The sequence below is a fragment of the Choloepus didactylus genome, chromosome 3 (genome assembly GCF_015220235.1).
Source record: "Choloepus didactylus isolate mChoDid1 chromosome 3, mChoDid1.pri, whole genome shotgun sequence".
NCBI lineage: Eukaryota > Metazoa > Chordata > Mammalia > Pilosa > Megalonychidae > Choloepus > Choloepus didactylus.
In genome coordinates, this window is record NC_051309.1 from 218,694,242 (window position 1) to 218,708,064 (window position 13,823).

The following is a 13,823-nucleotide window of genomic DNA, read 5'->3' on the forward strand; positions in this document are numbered from 1 at the left end:
AGGGTATTAGGGAGCTGAGTGACAACATGAAATGCACAAATATAGGTGTTATGGGTATCCCAGAAGGAGAAGAGAGGGGAAAAGGGTCAGAAAGAGTAATAGAAGACATATTCACTGAAAATTTCCCAACTCTTATAAACGACAGAAAATTAGAGATTCAAGAAGTACAATGTACCCCAAATAGAACAGATCCCAGTAGACCTACTCCAAGACACTTACTGGTCAGATTGTCCAATGTCAAAGACAAAGAGAGGATTCTGAAAGCAGCAAGAGAAAAGCGATCCATCACATACAAGGGAAGGTCAATAAGACCATGTACAGATTTCTCTGCAGAAACCATGGAGGCAAGAAGACAGTGGCATGATATATTTAAGATACTGAAAGAGAAAAACTGCCAACCAAGAATTCTATATCCAGCAAAACTTTCCTTCAAAAATGTGGGAGAGATTAAAACATTTTCAGACAAACAGACACTGAGAGAGTTTGTGAATAAGAGACTGGCACTACAAGAAATACTAAAGGGAGTGCTACAGGCTGATAGGAAAAGACAGGAGAGAGAGAGTTGGAGAAGAGTGCAGAAATGAAGATTATCAGGAAAGGTAAAAGGAGAGGAAAAAATAAGATATAACATATAAATTCCAAAAAACAAAATGGTGGTAGAAAGTACTGCCCTTACAGTAATAACACTAAATGTAAATGGATCAAGCTCCCCAATAAAAAGACACAGACTGGCAGAATGGATTAAAAAACAGGACCCATCTATATGCTGTCTACAAGAAACTCACTTTAGACACAAGGACAAAAATAGACTGAAAGTGAAAGGTTGGACAAAGATATTTCATGCAAACAACAACCAGAAAAAAGCGGGAGTAGCTATATTAATATCAGACAAGTTAGACTTCAAAAGAAAAACAATTAAAAGAGACAAAGAAGGACACTATATATTAATGAAAGGGTCAATTCATCAAGAAAACATAACAATCATAAATATTTATGCACCAAGCCAGAATGCCCCAAAATTCATGAGGCAAACACTGTGATCACTGAAAGGAGAAATAGATACCTCTACAATAATAGTTGGAGACTTCAATACACCACTCTCATCAATGGATAGAACATCTAGACAGAGGATCACTAAAGAAACAGAGATGTTGAATTGTATGATAAATGAACTAGACTTGACAGACATCTATAGAACACTACATCCAACAACAGTAGGATACACTTTTTTTCTCAAGTGCTCATGGAACATTCTCTAGAATAGACCACATGTTGGGTCACAAAGCAAGTCTCAACAAATTTAAAAATATTGATATTATACAAAACACTTTCTCAGACCACAATGGAATGAAGTTGGAAATAAATAAAACATATGGAGGCTGAACAACACCCTCTTAGAAAACCAGTGGGTAAAGGAAGAAATTACAAGAGAAATTAGTAAATACCTCAAGGCAAATGACAATGAAAACACAACTTATCAAAACTTATGGGATGCAGCAAAGGCAGTGCTGAGAGGGAAATTTATTGCCCTAAATGCCTATATTAAAAGAGAAGAGAGAGCAAAAATTGAAGAGTTAACTGCTCACCTGGAAGAATTAGAGAAAGAACAGCAAACTAACCCCAAAGCAAGCAGAAGGGAAGAAATAACAAAGATTAGAGCAGAAATAAATGCAATTGAGAACAGGAAAACAATAGAGAGAATCAACAGAACCAGAAGTTGGTTCTTGGAGAAAATCAATAAAATTGATGGACCACTGGCTAGGCTAACAACAAAAAAAGAGAGAGCAGATGCAAATAAATGCAATCAGAAATGGGAAAGGAAACATAACTACTGACCCTCCAGAAATTAAGGAGAGAATCAGAAGATACTATGAGCAACTATATGCTAATAAACTAGACAACTTAGATGAAATGGACAACTTCCTAGAAAAGCATAAACAACCAACATTAACTCAAGAAGAAATAGATGACCTCAACAAACCAATCACAAGTAAAGAGATTGAGTTAGTCATCAAAAAGCTCCCAAAAAGGAAAAGCCCAGGGCCAGATGGTTTCACATGTGAATTCCACCAAGCATTTAAGAATGAATTAGTACCAATCCTGCTCAAACTCTTCAAAAAAATTGAAGAAGAGAGAAAGCTACCTAACTCTTTCTATGAAGCCAACATCACCCTAATACCAAAACCAGACAAAGATACTACAAAAAAAGAAAATTATAGACCAATTTCTTTAATGAATATACATGCAAAAATCCTCAACAAGATACTCACAAATCGAATCTAGCAGCACATTAAAAGAATTATACACCACGACAAGGTGGGATTTATTCCAGGTATGCAAGGCTGGTTCAACACAAGAAAATCAATTAATGTAATACACCACATCAATAAATCAAAACAGAAGAACCACATGAGCATCTCGATTGATGCAGAAAAGGCATTTGACAAAATTCAACATCCTTTCCTGATGAAAACACTTCAAAGGATAGGAATAGAAGGGAACTTTTTCAATATGATAAAGGCAATATATGAAAAATCCACAGCTAACATCACACTCAATGGGGAGAGACTGAAAGGTTTTCCTCTAAGATCAGGAACAAGACAGGGATGCCCACTATCACCATTGCTATTCAACATTGTGCTGGAAGTTCTAGCTAGAGCAATTAAGCAAGAAAAAGAAATAAAAGGCATCCAAATTGGAGAGGAAGAAGTAAAACTGTCACTATTTGCAGATGACATGTTTCTGTATGTAGGAAATCCAGAAAAATCTACAGCAAAGCTACTAGAACTAGTCAATGAATACAGCAAAATAGCAGGCTACAAGATCAACACAGAAAAATCTGTAGTGTTCCTATACACAAGTAATGTGCAACAAGAGGAGGAAATCAAGAAAAAAATCCCATTTACAATAGCAACCAAAAGAATCAAGTATTTAGGAATAAACTTAACCAAGGACACAAAAGACCTTTACATAGAAAACTATAAGAAACTGCAAAAAGAAATTGAACAAGACCTGAAAAAATGGAAGAACATACCATGTTCATGGATTGGAAGACTAAATATAGTTAAGATGGCAATTTTACCTAAACTGATTTACAGATTCAATGCAATACCAATTTAAATCCCAACAACTTACTTTACAGAAATAGAAAAACCAATAACTAAATTTATTTGGAAGGTTAAGGTGCCCTGAATAGCCAAAAATATCTTGAGAAAGAGGAACGAAGTGGGAGATCTCACACTACCTGACTTTGAAGCATATTACAAAGCTACAGTGCTCAAAACAGCATGGTACTGGCATAAGGACAGAGATACTGATCAATGAAATTGAATTGAGTGTTCAGAAGTAGACCCTTGCATCTATGGACATCTGATCTTTGATAAGGCAGTGAAGCCGAAACAACTGGAAAGAGCAGCCTGTTCAATAAATGGTGTTTGGAGAACTGGATATCCATTTCCAAAAGAATGAAAGAGGATGTCCATCTCACACCTTATACCAAAATTAACTCAAAGTGGATCAAAGACCTAACCATTAGCACCAAGACCATAAAACTCTTAGAAGAAAATGTAGGGCAATATCTTAAAGATCTTGTGATAAGAGGTGGTTTCTTAGACCTCACACCCAAGGCGCGAGCAACCAAAGAACAAATAGAGAAACGGGATCTCCTCAAAATTAAACACTTTTGTACATCAAAGGACTTTGTCAGAAAAGTAAAAAGGCAACCTACACAATGGGAGATGATATTTGGAAACCACATATCAGATAAGGGTTTAATATCCCAAATATATAAAGGAATCCTGCATCTCAATAACAATCCAATTAAAAAATGGGCAAAAGACATGAACAGACATTTTTCTGAAGAGGAAATACAAATGGCTCAAAAGCATATGAAAAAATGTTCAACTTCACTGGCTATTAAGGAAATGCAAATCAAAACCACTATGAGATATCATCTCACACCTACCAGAACAGCCATTATCCAAAAAACAGAAAATGACAAGTGCTGGAGAGGATGTAGAGAAAGAGACACACTTATTCATTGTTGGTGGGAATGCAGAATGGTGCAACCACTCTGGAAGACAGTGTGGAGGTTCCTCAGGAAGCTAAATATGGATTTGCCATATGACCCAGCTATTCCATTGCTAGGTATATACTCAGAGGAACTGAAACTTAAGACACAAACAGACATTTGTAAACCGATGTTTATTGCAGCATTATTCACAATTGCCAAGAGATGGAAACAGCCCAAATGTCCATCAAAGGACGAGTGGATAAACAAACTGTGGTATATACACATGATGGACTATTATGCAGCTGTAAGACAGAACAAAGACATGGATCATGTAATAATGTGTAATCTTGAGGACATTATGTTGAGTGAAGTTAGCCAGAAACAAAAGGACAGATTCCGTATGGTCTCACTAATATGAACAGACATTAATGAACAAACTTTGGGAGTTAAAAGCTGACAACACAGGTGACCAGGAGATAGAAAGAGGGCAGAGAGCAGCCATTTGATGCTGAAGGACTACAGGATGTTTAGGATTGATTGCATAGATCCAGAAATAGATAGCATAATACTGTGTGATGGTAGTACAGTATTGTAAGTACACTGAACAAAGATGTCTGTGAGTAAAGCTGAAAGAGGTGGGATAGGAGAATGTATGACACCAGAGGCAAAGATAGATGATAAAGACTGGGACTTTATAACATGGCAAAAAATGGAGTGGCCAATGACTGTTACTAAATATACAAATATAAAAATGTTTTTGCATGTGGGAAAGCAAATGGATGTCAACCATGTAGAGTTGAAAAGGGGATGGTATTCAGGAAAAAACATAATCAAAGCAAACTGGAGTCTATGGTCAACAGTAACATTGTAATATACCTCCATTAAATGTAACAAAGGCAATATGCCAATGCTAAATGTATATGAGAGGGGGATATAGGGGAGGAATATGGGATTCTTGGTAGCGGTGTTATTTGCTATCCTTACTAGTATATTGTATTGTATGACATGTTATTTTTCTTTTTATCATTTTTTTCTTATTGCTAAAAAAACACAATTTTTCTTGTAGTAATCAATATGTTCAAGTGCTGATTGTGGTGATAAATGTACAACTTTATGATGATACCATGAACAACTGTACACTGTGGATAAATGTATGGTATGTGAATATAACTCTATAAAATTGTAGGAAAATATATATATAGGAGTAAAAGTGTTGGAGAAAACATGGTGAGAGGGATGATGCCTCACCAATATGGACTAACTACAATGTGTAAACTCAGAATTGAATCTTAGAACATAGCCTAACATGGACATAATAATTGTAATAGTCCCTAGATTGTAAGCTCTTACAGCAGTTAACTCTATCCCTGAATTGTAATGCCTATCTCTAAACTTTGAGATGCTGATCCCCTAGCATATAACCTGATTGGTCTCTGGAACAATGCATATCTCTGAGACACCTGAAACTCAGAGCTAGAGCTTGGCAGATATGAATGTCAGTATTAGTGCATACAGCCACTGTCAAAAAAAAAAGCTGAAAAAGAGCCCAGACTTCAATTAGTGATATGAATGAAGCAGGTCTGGTTAAGACCAGGGCAAGCCAGGCCAAAGGGTAAAGGTTGAAACTGATCGTGTTTTAAAACTTCAACTTCCATATGAGACCAAGGGAAGAGATATCTATTTGGTACAGGATCTAAATTTTCTAAACGGTACAACTCTACAGTCGATTTGTTCAAATACCGCAATTGCATGGAACTTTGAATAGGAAGTGAGATACTGTAGGTTAGTATAGGCTGGAGTGAAATAGTGACACATTCCAGAGTAATTTGGGCAGAGAATAAAAAATGTATTTACAGCCTCCCCCTCCCTAGCCCCGAGGATCTGGGGTAAGGTGCGGATGTGTTGGACATCCTCACCTGGTCTGGTGCTGTTGTCACAAACATTGGGACTGGCGGTTTGATGTGCTGAGCCCTCGATCATGGGACTTGCCCTTATGAAGCTTGTTACTGCAAAGGAGAGTCTAAACTTGCATGTAATTGTGCCTAAGAGTCTCCCCTTGAGTACCTCTTTGTTGCTCAGATGTGGCCCTCTCTCTCTCTAACTGAGCCGTCTCGACAGTTGAACTCGCTGCCCTCCCCACTACGTGGGACCTCACTCCCAGGGTTGTAAATCTCCCCGGCAATGCAGAATAGGACTCCCGGGGATGAATGTGGACCCAGCATCGTGGGACTGAGAGTATCTTCTTGACCAAAAGGGGGATGCAAAATGAGACAAAATAGTTTCAGTGGCTGAGAGATTTCAATTGGAGTCGAGAGGTTCCTCTGGTGGACATTCTTATGCACTATATAGATAACACCTCTTAGGTTTTGATGTATTGGAATAGCTAGAAGTAAATACCTGAAACTACCAAACTCCAACCCAGCAGTCTGGACTCCTGAAGACAATTATATTATAATATAGATTACAAGGGGTGACAGTGTGATTGTGAAGACCTTGTGGATCACACTCCCTTTATCTAGTGTATGGATGAGGAGAAAAATGGGTATAAAAACTAAAGGACAAATGGGGTGGGATGGGGGGATGATTTGGGTGTTCTTTTTTCACTTTTATTTTTTATTCTTGTTCTGGTTCTTTCTGATGTAAGGAAAATGTTCAGTGATAGATTGTGGTGATGAACGCATAACTATGTTATCATACTGTGGACAGTGGATTGTATACCATGGATGACTGTATGGTGTGTGAATGTATTTCAATAAACCTGAATTAAAAAAAATCAGTTGTGTATATATTTGTGTTGGTTGTGATCATTGTTATATAGTAAGTCTTAACATTAGTGATACCGCCCACTTTAGTCTTCTTTTACCAAATTGTTTTAGCTATGCTTGTCCCTTTGCATTTTCCTATAAATTTTAGAATATTATGCTGCTTGAAGTTGTCTAATAGCTCATTGATGCTCCTTTCATTCTTAAAATCATTTTTTCTCTCTGTGTTTCATTTTGGTTGATTTCTATTGCTGTATCTTTAAATTCACTAGTCTTTTCTCTGCAGTGTCTAAAAATCCTATCCAGTCTATTTTTCATCTCACACAACTTTCACTTTGGAAGTTTTATTTCAGGTTTTCTATATCTTCCATATCTCTACTTAACTTTTGGAACATATCTATTGATCACAGTTATAATAACCCTTTTAAAGCTTTTGTCTGCTAATTCTAACATCTGTGTCCATTCAGTGTTGGTTTCAATTCAATAATTTTTCTCTTCATTCTGGATGGTATTTTTATGCTTCTTTGCATGTTACACACTGAGAATTTTACTTTTTTGGGTACTATTTTTGTGTTCATATATATATATATAATTTTTTTAATTAGAGAAGTTGTGAGTTTACAAAACAATCTTGCTTAGAATACAGAATGCTGTACACCACCCTACTACCAGCACCTTGCGTTGGTATGGAACATTTGTTACTATTGTTGATAGCAGTTTTTAAATAATTGCATTGCTATTTTTTAATAGTAGTTACCTTTGTCATAATTTATGAGAGATTATTAAAATAGTTCTCTGTATCATCCATTATTTACACTAGGTGAAATTTTTTCTCATGTACAGTTCTCTTATTACCACTTTGTCATATAGTTGTTATAAGCCATGAAAGAACATTCTTACACTTGGACTATTAACTATTTTAGTCCATTGTCTACACTAGGGTTCCCTATGCTGAACAGTCTTATGTTTTATCTTTTAATTTTTATTCTAGTTACATATACATCCTAAAGTTTCCTCTTTTAACCTCATTCACCTATATGGTACAGTGCTGTTGATTATACTCACAATAATGTGCTACCATCACCACCTCCAGTTCCAAAGTAGAAATTCTGTACAATTTCTCATTCTCTAACACCAATCCATTGCCTGGTAACCAGTATTCTTTGAGCTTGCTAATTATAATTAGTCCATAACAGTTGAGTCATGCAATATTTTTCCTTTTGTTCCTGGCTTATTTCACTCAAATTAATGTCCTCAAGGTGCATCCCTGTTGTTGCATGCATCAGAACATCATTCATTTTTACAGTTGGATAATATTCCATTGTATGAAAGTTTTACTTCTTCCTTTCAAATTTAGATGCCTTATATTTCTTCGTTTTGCTTAACTCCTCTAGCTAGAATTTCTAGCACAATATTGAATAACAGTGGTGACAGTGGGCATCCTTGTCCTGCTCCCAGTATTAGATGGGAAGCTTTCAGTCTTTCACCATTGAATAAAATGGGTTTTTCATATATGCCCTTTATCATGCTAAGGAAGTTTCCTTCTATTTCTATTTTTTTTGAAGTGTTTTTATCTATAAAGGATGCTGGATTTTGTCAAATGCCTTTTCTGTATTAATCGAGTTAATCATGTGGTTTTCTCTTCAATTTGTTATGTGGTGTATTACATTAATTTTCTTGTGTTGAACCACCCTTGCATACTTGGGATAAAACCCACTTGATCATGGTGTATGATTCTTTTAATCTGCTGTTGGATTCAATTTGCTAGTATTTGTTAAGGATATTTGCATCTATATTCATAAGGTATATTGGTCTGCAGGTTTCTTTTCTTATAGTATTTTTATCTGGCTTTGGTATTAGGGTGATAGTGACCGCATAGAATCAGTTAAGTAGTGTTCTTTCCTACTCAAATTTTTGGAAGAGTTTGAGCAGGATTGGTATTAATTCTTATTGGAATGACTGGTGGAATTCATCTGTGAAAGCATCTGGTTCTGGGCTTTTCTTTTTTAGGAGGTTTTTGATTACTGATGCAACCTCTTTATTTGTAATTGGTCTATTTAGGTCTGCTATTTCTTCTAGAGTCAGTGTAGGGTATTTGGGTGTTTTTAGGAATTTGTCCATTTAATTTAAGTTGTCTAATTTGTTGGCATACAATTGTTCATAGTATCCTCTCAGGATCTTTTTTTATTTCTATGGGGTCGATAGTAATGCCCCTTCCTCTTATTTCTGATTTTATTTATTTGTGTCTCTCTTTTCTGTTAGTCTAGCTAAGGGTTTGTTGATTTTATTGATCTTCTCAAAGAACCAACTTTTGGTTTTGTTAATTTTCTCTATTGTTTTTAATTATCAATTTCATCCATTTCTGCTCTTAACTTTGTAATTTCTTTCCTTCTGCTTGCTTTGGGATTATTTTTCTGTTCTTTTTCAAGTTCCTCCAGCTGTGCAGTTAAGTATTTGATTTTAGCTCTTTCTTCTTTTAAATGTAGGCATTTAGGCTATAAATTTCCCTTTCAGCTCTGCCTTCACTGCATCTCATAAGTTTTCATATGTTGTGTTTTCCTTTTCATTCATCTCAAGATATTTACTGATTTCTCTTGCAATTTCTTCTTTGACCCACCAATTGTTTAGGAGTGTGTTGTTTAACTTCCATCTATTTGTGAATTTTCCAGTTCTCTACCTGTTAATGATTTCTGGCTTCATTCTACTATGGTCAGAGATAGTGCTTTGTGTAATTTAATTTTTTTCCAATTTATTGAGGCTTGTTTTGTGACCTAACGTGTGGTCTATCTTAGAGGATGATCCATGAACACTTGTTTTGGGGCATAAGGTCCTCTTTATGTCTGTTAGGTCCAGTTCATTTATCATAGTATACAAGTTCTCTGTTTCCTTATTGATCCTCTGTTTAGATATTCTGTCTGCTCATGAGAGTGGCATATTGAAGTCTCCTGCTCATATGGTAGAGATGTCAATTCCTCCTTCAGTTTTGCCAGTGTTTGTCTCATCATGTACTTTGGGACACCATGGGTAAGTGCATAAATATTTATGATTTCTATTTCTTCTTGTTGGATTGACCCTTTCATTAATAGTGTCCATCTTTGTCTCTTGTAACAATTTTGCATTTAAAGTCTATTTTGCCCAGTATTAGTATAGCTACTCTAGCTCTTTTTGGTTACTATTCTGGGATGCAGATAAATTACTTGGAAATGGTTTGATCCCTTCAGGTCTCACTTTTAAGATTTGTTAGATGGGGCCAAGCCTAATTATTCCCCACTACCTAGGTAAGACCTTTCTAAATACTCCATCAATGCCCATGAGTGATGAAGTTTTCAGTCAGGATGTTGGGAGCAGGCAATATTCCTGCACCTGTTCAAACTCAGGCACTGTTTCCTCTCATACTTTTGGGTGGCTCTTTCCTCAGTCTTGTGTAATTTTCTCACACAGACACTGGGCAGGATTATCCTCTGTCAATCTCTGGCATTCTTTCTCTGTGAAGCACTCCCCTCCCTGATTCTCTGTCTTGGGAACTGTAGTTGCTTTGATATCCTGGGACTCTCAGCTCTGGCTGTTTTATTCGGGGGTGTGTGGGGCTCTGCCTGGGTTCCCATCTCTGGGTCATAGTCTGGTAACTTTTACATGGCAGTATGCTTGGACATTTGTAAGGTTCTCTTCATTAGTTCCTCATGTCTTGGAGATCACTATCCTTTATTGTCTGATGTCTAGTGTTTGGAAACCATTGTTTCACATAGTTTGTTCATTTTTTTGTTGTTTTAGTGGGAGGGTAAATTCAATCCCTGTTACTCTGTCTTAGCCAAAAGCAGCCTAGGTAACAACCCTCCCTCACCCGTGTAGAACTTTGGGAGAATAGGGCACAGAAAGTCAGACACTGAGAGGACTACTTCTGACAACGATACTATCTTATTCACATTTTCTGTGCTCTAGGGTTTTCTAGGCTTGCTACAGGAATTGAAGGTCTTACTGGGTAACCAAATAAAGAAGATTAGAGTCTCTCTCCCATCAAGTAGCTGAGCAAGTAAAAGATTATGCAACTCTCCAAAGAAGTATTAGAAGGGCAGGCAGTATTCTATGTGTTGGGGATTTTCTCATTCTTTACTGAAAGTTCATAAAGAGTGTTCTCATTTTAGATAACACTACATAGCCTCTGAACCTCTGTATTTGGATTCTCAGCAATACCCTCAAACTCAGAATATCCAAAAATGAGTTCTGATTCTCTACAGATTGTCTTTAGAGTCTCCCTATATCTTAAAACATTACTCTGTTTAATGTTTAATGTACTCTGCTTTCTCTAGTCTCGAAACGTTGACTCTCTTATTTTTTGCTTATACTTCAAGATGTATTTATGAATTCACTTTGACTGAATTCTCCATTACCTTTTATTCCATGTTTCCATTATGTCAGAATGAATTTTCTTCCTTTAATTCTTTTTTTCTTTCTTTTTATTTGTTTTGTTTTAGTTTTAATTTTTTCCTCTAATTCTTAAAAAAGACTCTTGTCTGATGCCTCTGATTCTCAGCTCCTCAGCCATAATCCATTGTAAGTGACATACATATATCAGGTTTACTTGTCACTTTTGTCATAACCCTCTGCCTTTTATTAGCATTCAGATCCCACCAAAATATGACTCTGACTTTCATTAATTCTTGTGCCAACTCTTGTTTCTGTGTTTTATTAATGCAGTCCTTTATTTATTAACCAATTCAACAAATATTTTCAAGTGCCTACTCTGAGCGTAGCACTGGGTTTATGGGTACAAATGATATTCCCTGCACTTATGGGCTCTATATTCTATTTGAGGAGCCAAAATAGTAACATTCACTTAATATAAGTAAAAAAAAAAAAAAAAGATATGTAACAAGCTAGTCTGTGTTTAGATTTAGTAGCTAGTATAAAAAATAAATACAAGATAATCCAGTAATTTGATGGGAGGGCTCACTTTGGACCAGGTTAGGTATAGAAACTTCACTGAGGAAGTAAGTGATAAGAACAGTGTCTTGAAGAATACATTACATTTGTTTTAGTGGAGAGGAATGTTAGGGGAAGAGATTTTGTCTATGTCAAATTGTATAAGCAAAAATAGGAAGGTCAACATATTTGCTTTATAGATTGAAGCTATTTCATGAAGGGTTTTGAATATCCTACAATAATAATAAAAAAATAATAATATAATTGTCATTGTGGGAGTTGCTCTTTTATGCTAGTTCTTTATGTGTTATCTCATTTAAATCCTGACAATATTGCTAGCTAAGTGGTTGTTCTAGTTTGCTAATGCTGCTGGAATGTAAAACACTAGAAACGGATTGGCTTTTATAAAAGGGGATTTATTTGGTTACACAGTTACAGTCTTAAGGCCATAAAGTGTCCAAGGTAACACATCAGCAATCAGCTACCTTCACTGGAGGATGGTCAATGGTGTCCGGGAAACCTCTGTTAGCTGGGAAGGCACGTGCCCAGTGTCTGCTCCAGGTTCTGGTTTCAAAATGGCTTTCTCCCAGGGCATTCCTCCCTAGGCTTCAGCTCCTCAAAAATGTCACTCTTAGTTGCTCTTGGGGTGTTTGTCCTCTCTTAGCTTCTCCAGAGCAAAAGTCTACTTTCAAAGGCCGTCTCCAAAATGTCTCTGTAAACTGAAGTTCCTCTCAGTTCCAGTGCATTCTTCAAAGTGTCTCTCTTGGCTGTAGCAAGCATCTGGGCCTGTGTGGCTCTTTTTAAAGTACTCCAGTAAATCAATCAAGACCCACCCTGAACGGGTGGGGCCACACCTCCATGGAAACTATCCAATCAGAGTTATTACCCACAGTTGGGTGGGGCACATCTCCATGGAAATAATCTAATCCAAACGTTGCAACCTAATCCCCACCAATATGTCTGTCCCCACAAGATTGCAACAAAGAACATGGCTTTTTCTGGGAGACATAATATACACAAACCGGTATGGTGGCATTTTTCCCAGTTTAGAATTCAGAACAAATAATCTCCAAGATTTTAAAGGACATATAATGATGTTGGGACTGAAATTTGAACTCAGCTATATGTGTATGAAAGTCTAAGACATGTGTTCTTTCTGTCCCATCTCACTGTCTCCCATGGTGCCATATCACAGGTGATAAATTGCTGGTGAAAGCTGGAAAGCTGGAGACAGTTACTAGTTAGGGGTAGGGTTTAATGAGCAAAGTCTGAGTGAGTGAAAGTGGTGGCTGCGACAATAGAAGGGAGATAAAATGCACGAGAAATATGGATAGAGGATGTATGGATGGGATTAAAAAATATCAACTTGATAGAAATATCAAGTTGAGGGAGGTGAAACACTTATAGAGAGGAAGACGTCAAGATTGACTTTAATCATGTTAATTTAGAAAGCGTTCTTGGAAGACTGAATGAAAATGTTCAGAAGACACTTAGGAGATGACTGCCGCTTGAGAAAAGGGATAGAGTGGCCATGTCTCAGCTATGATTTGGAACAGTTCTGAATAGTGATTGGACTAGTTCCCTTAGAGAGAGGAGGGGGGATAAAAACAAACAGAGCCTGGAAATTAAGCTTTGGGAACACCTTCAATTTGGAGGTATAAGAGGAAGAAGCATCCAAGGATAAAAAATTTAAAATAAGAAAGAAAGCTGCTATGTTGAGGTATTCAGAACAGTTGACTAGCAAAAAGGTTTTCACTAGAAAACTTAAGCTTCAGAATTTTCATTAATTTCCTATGTGTTCAAGGCCTTCAACAGTGGCAATATAATCTCTTATTCTTTTGCAGTTCTACAGCATAATTATCTGTTCTAAACAAGTTAACACCTGATTACATTTTGTCTTGTGTTGTTCTCTTTCTCTCTCTTTTTCTTGTCTCTCTAGTCTCAAGGGTAGGAATCATGCCTTTTGCTTTTTATATTTGCTATAGTACTGGGCAGTGCTGAAAGCATAGATTGCACTTAATAAATACTCAGATTAATATGCAGGAGGTAACTGATAAAAGTAGCCCTAGCAAGTTTTAAACAGGTCCTGAAAGTAGACAAGTAAATATAAATCATATTAGACATTTAGA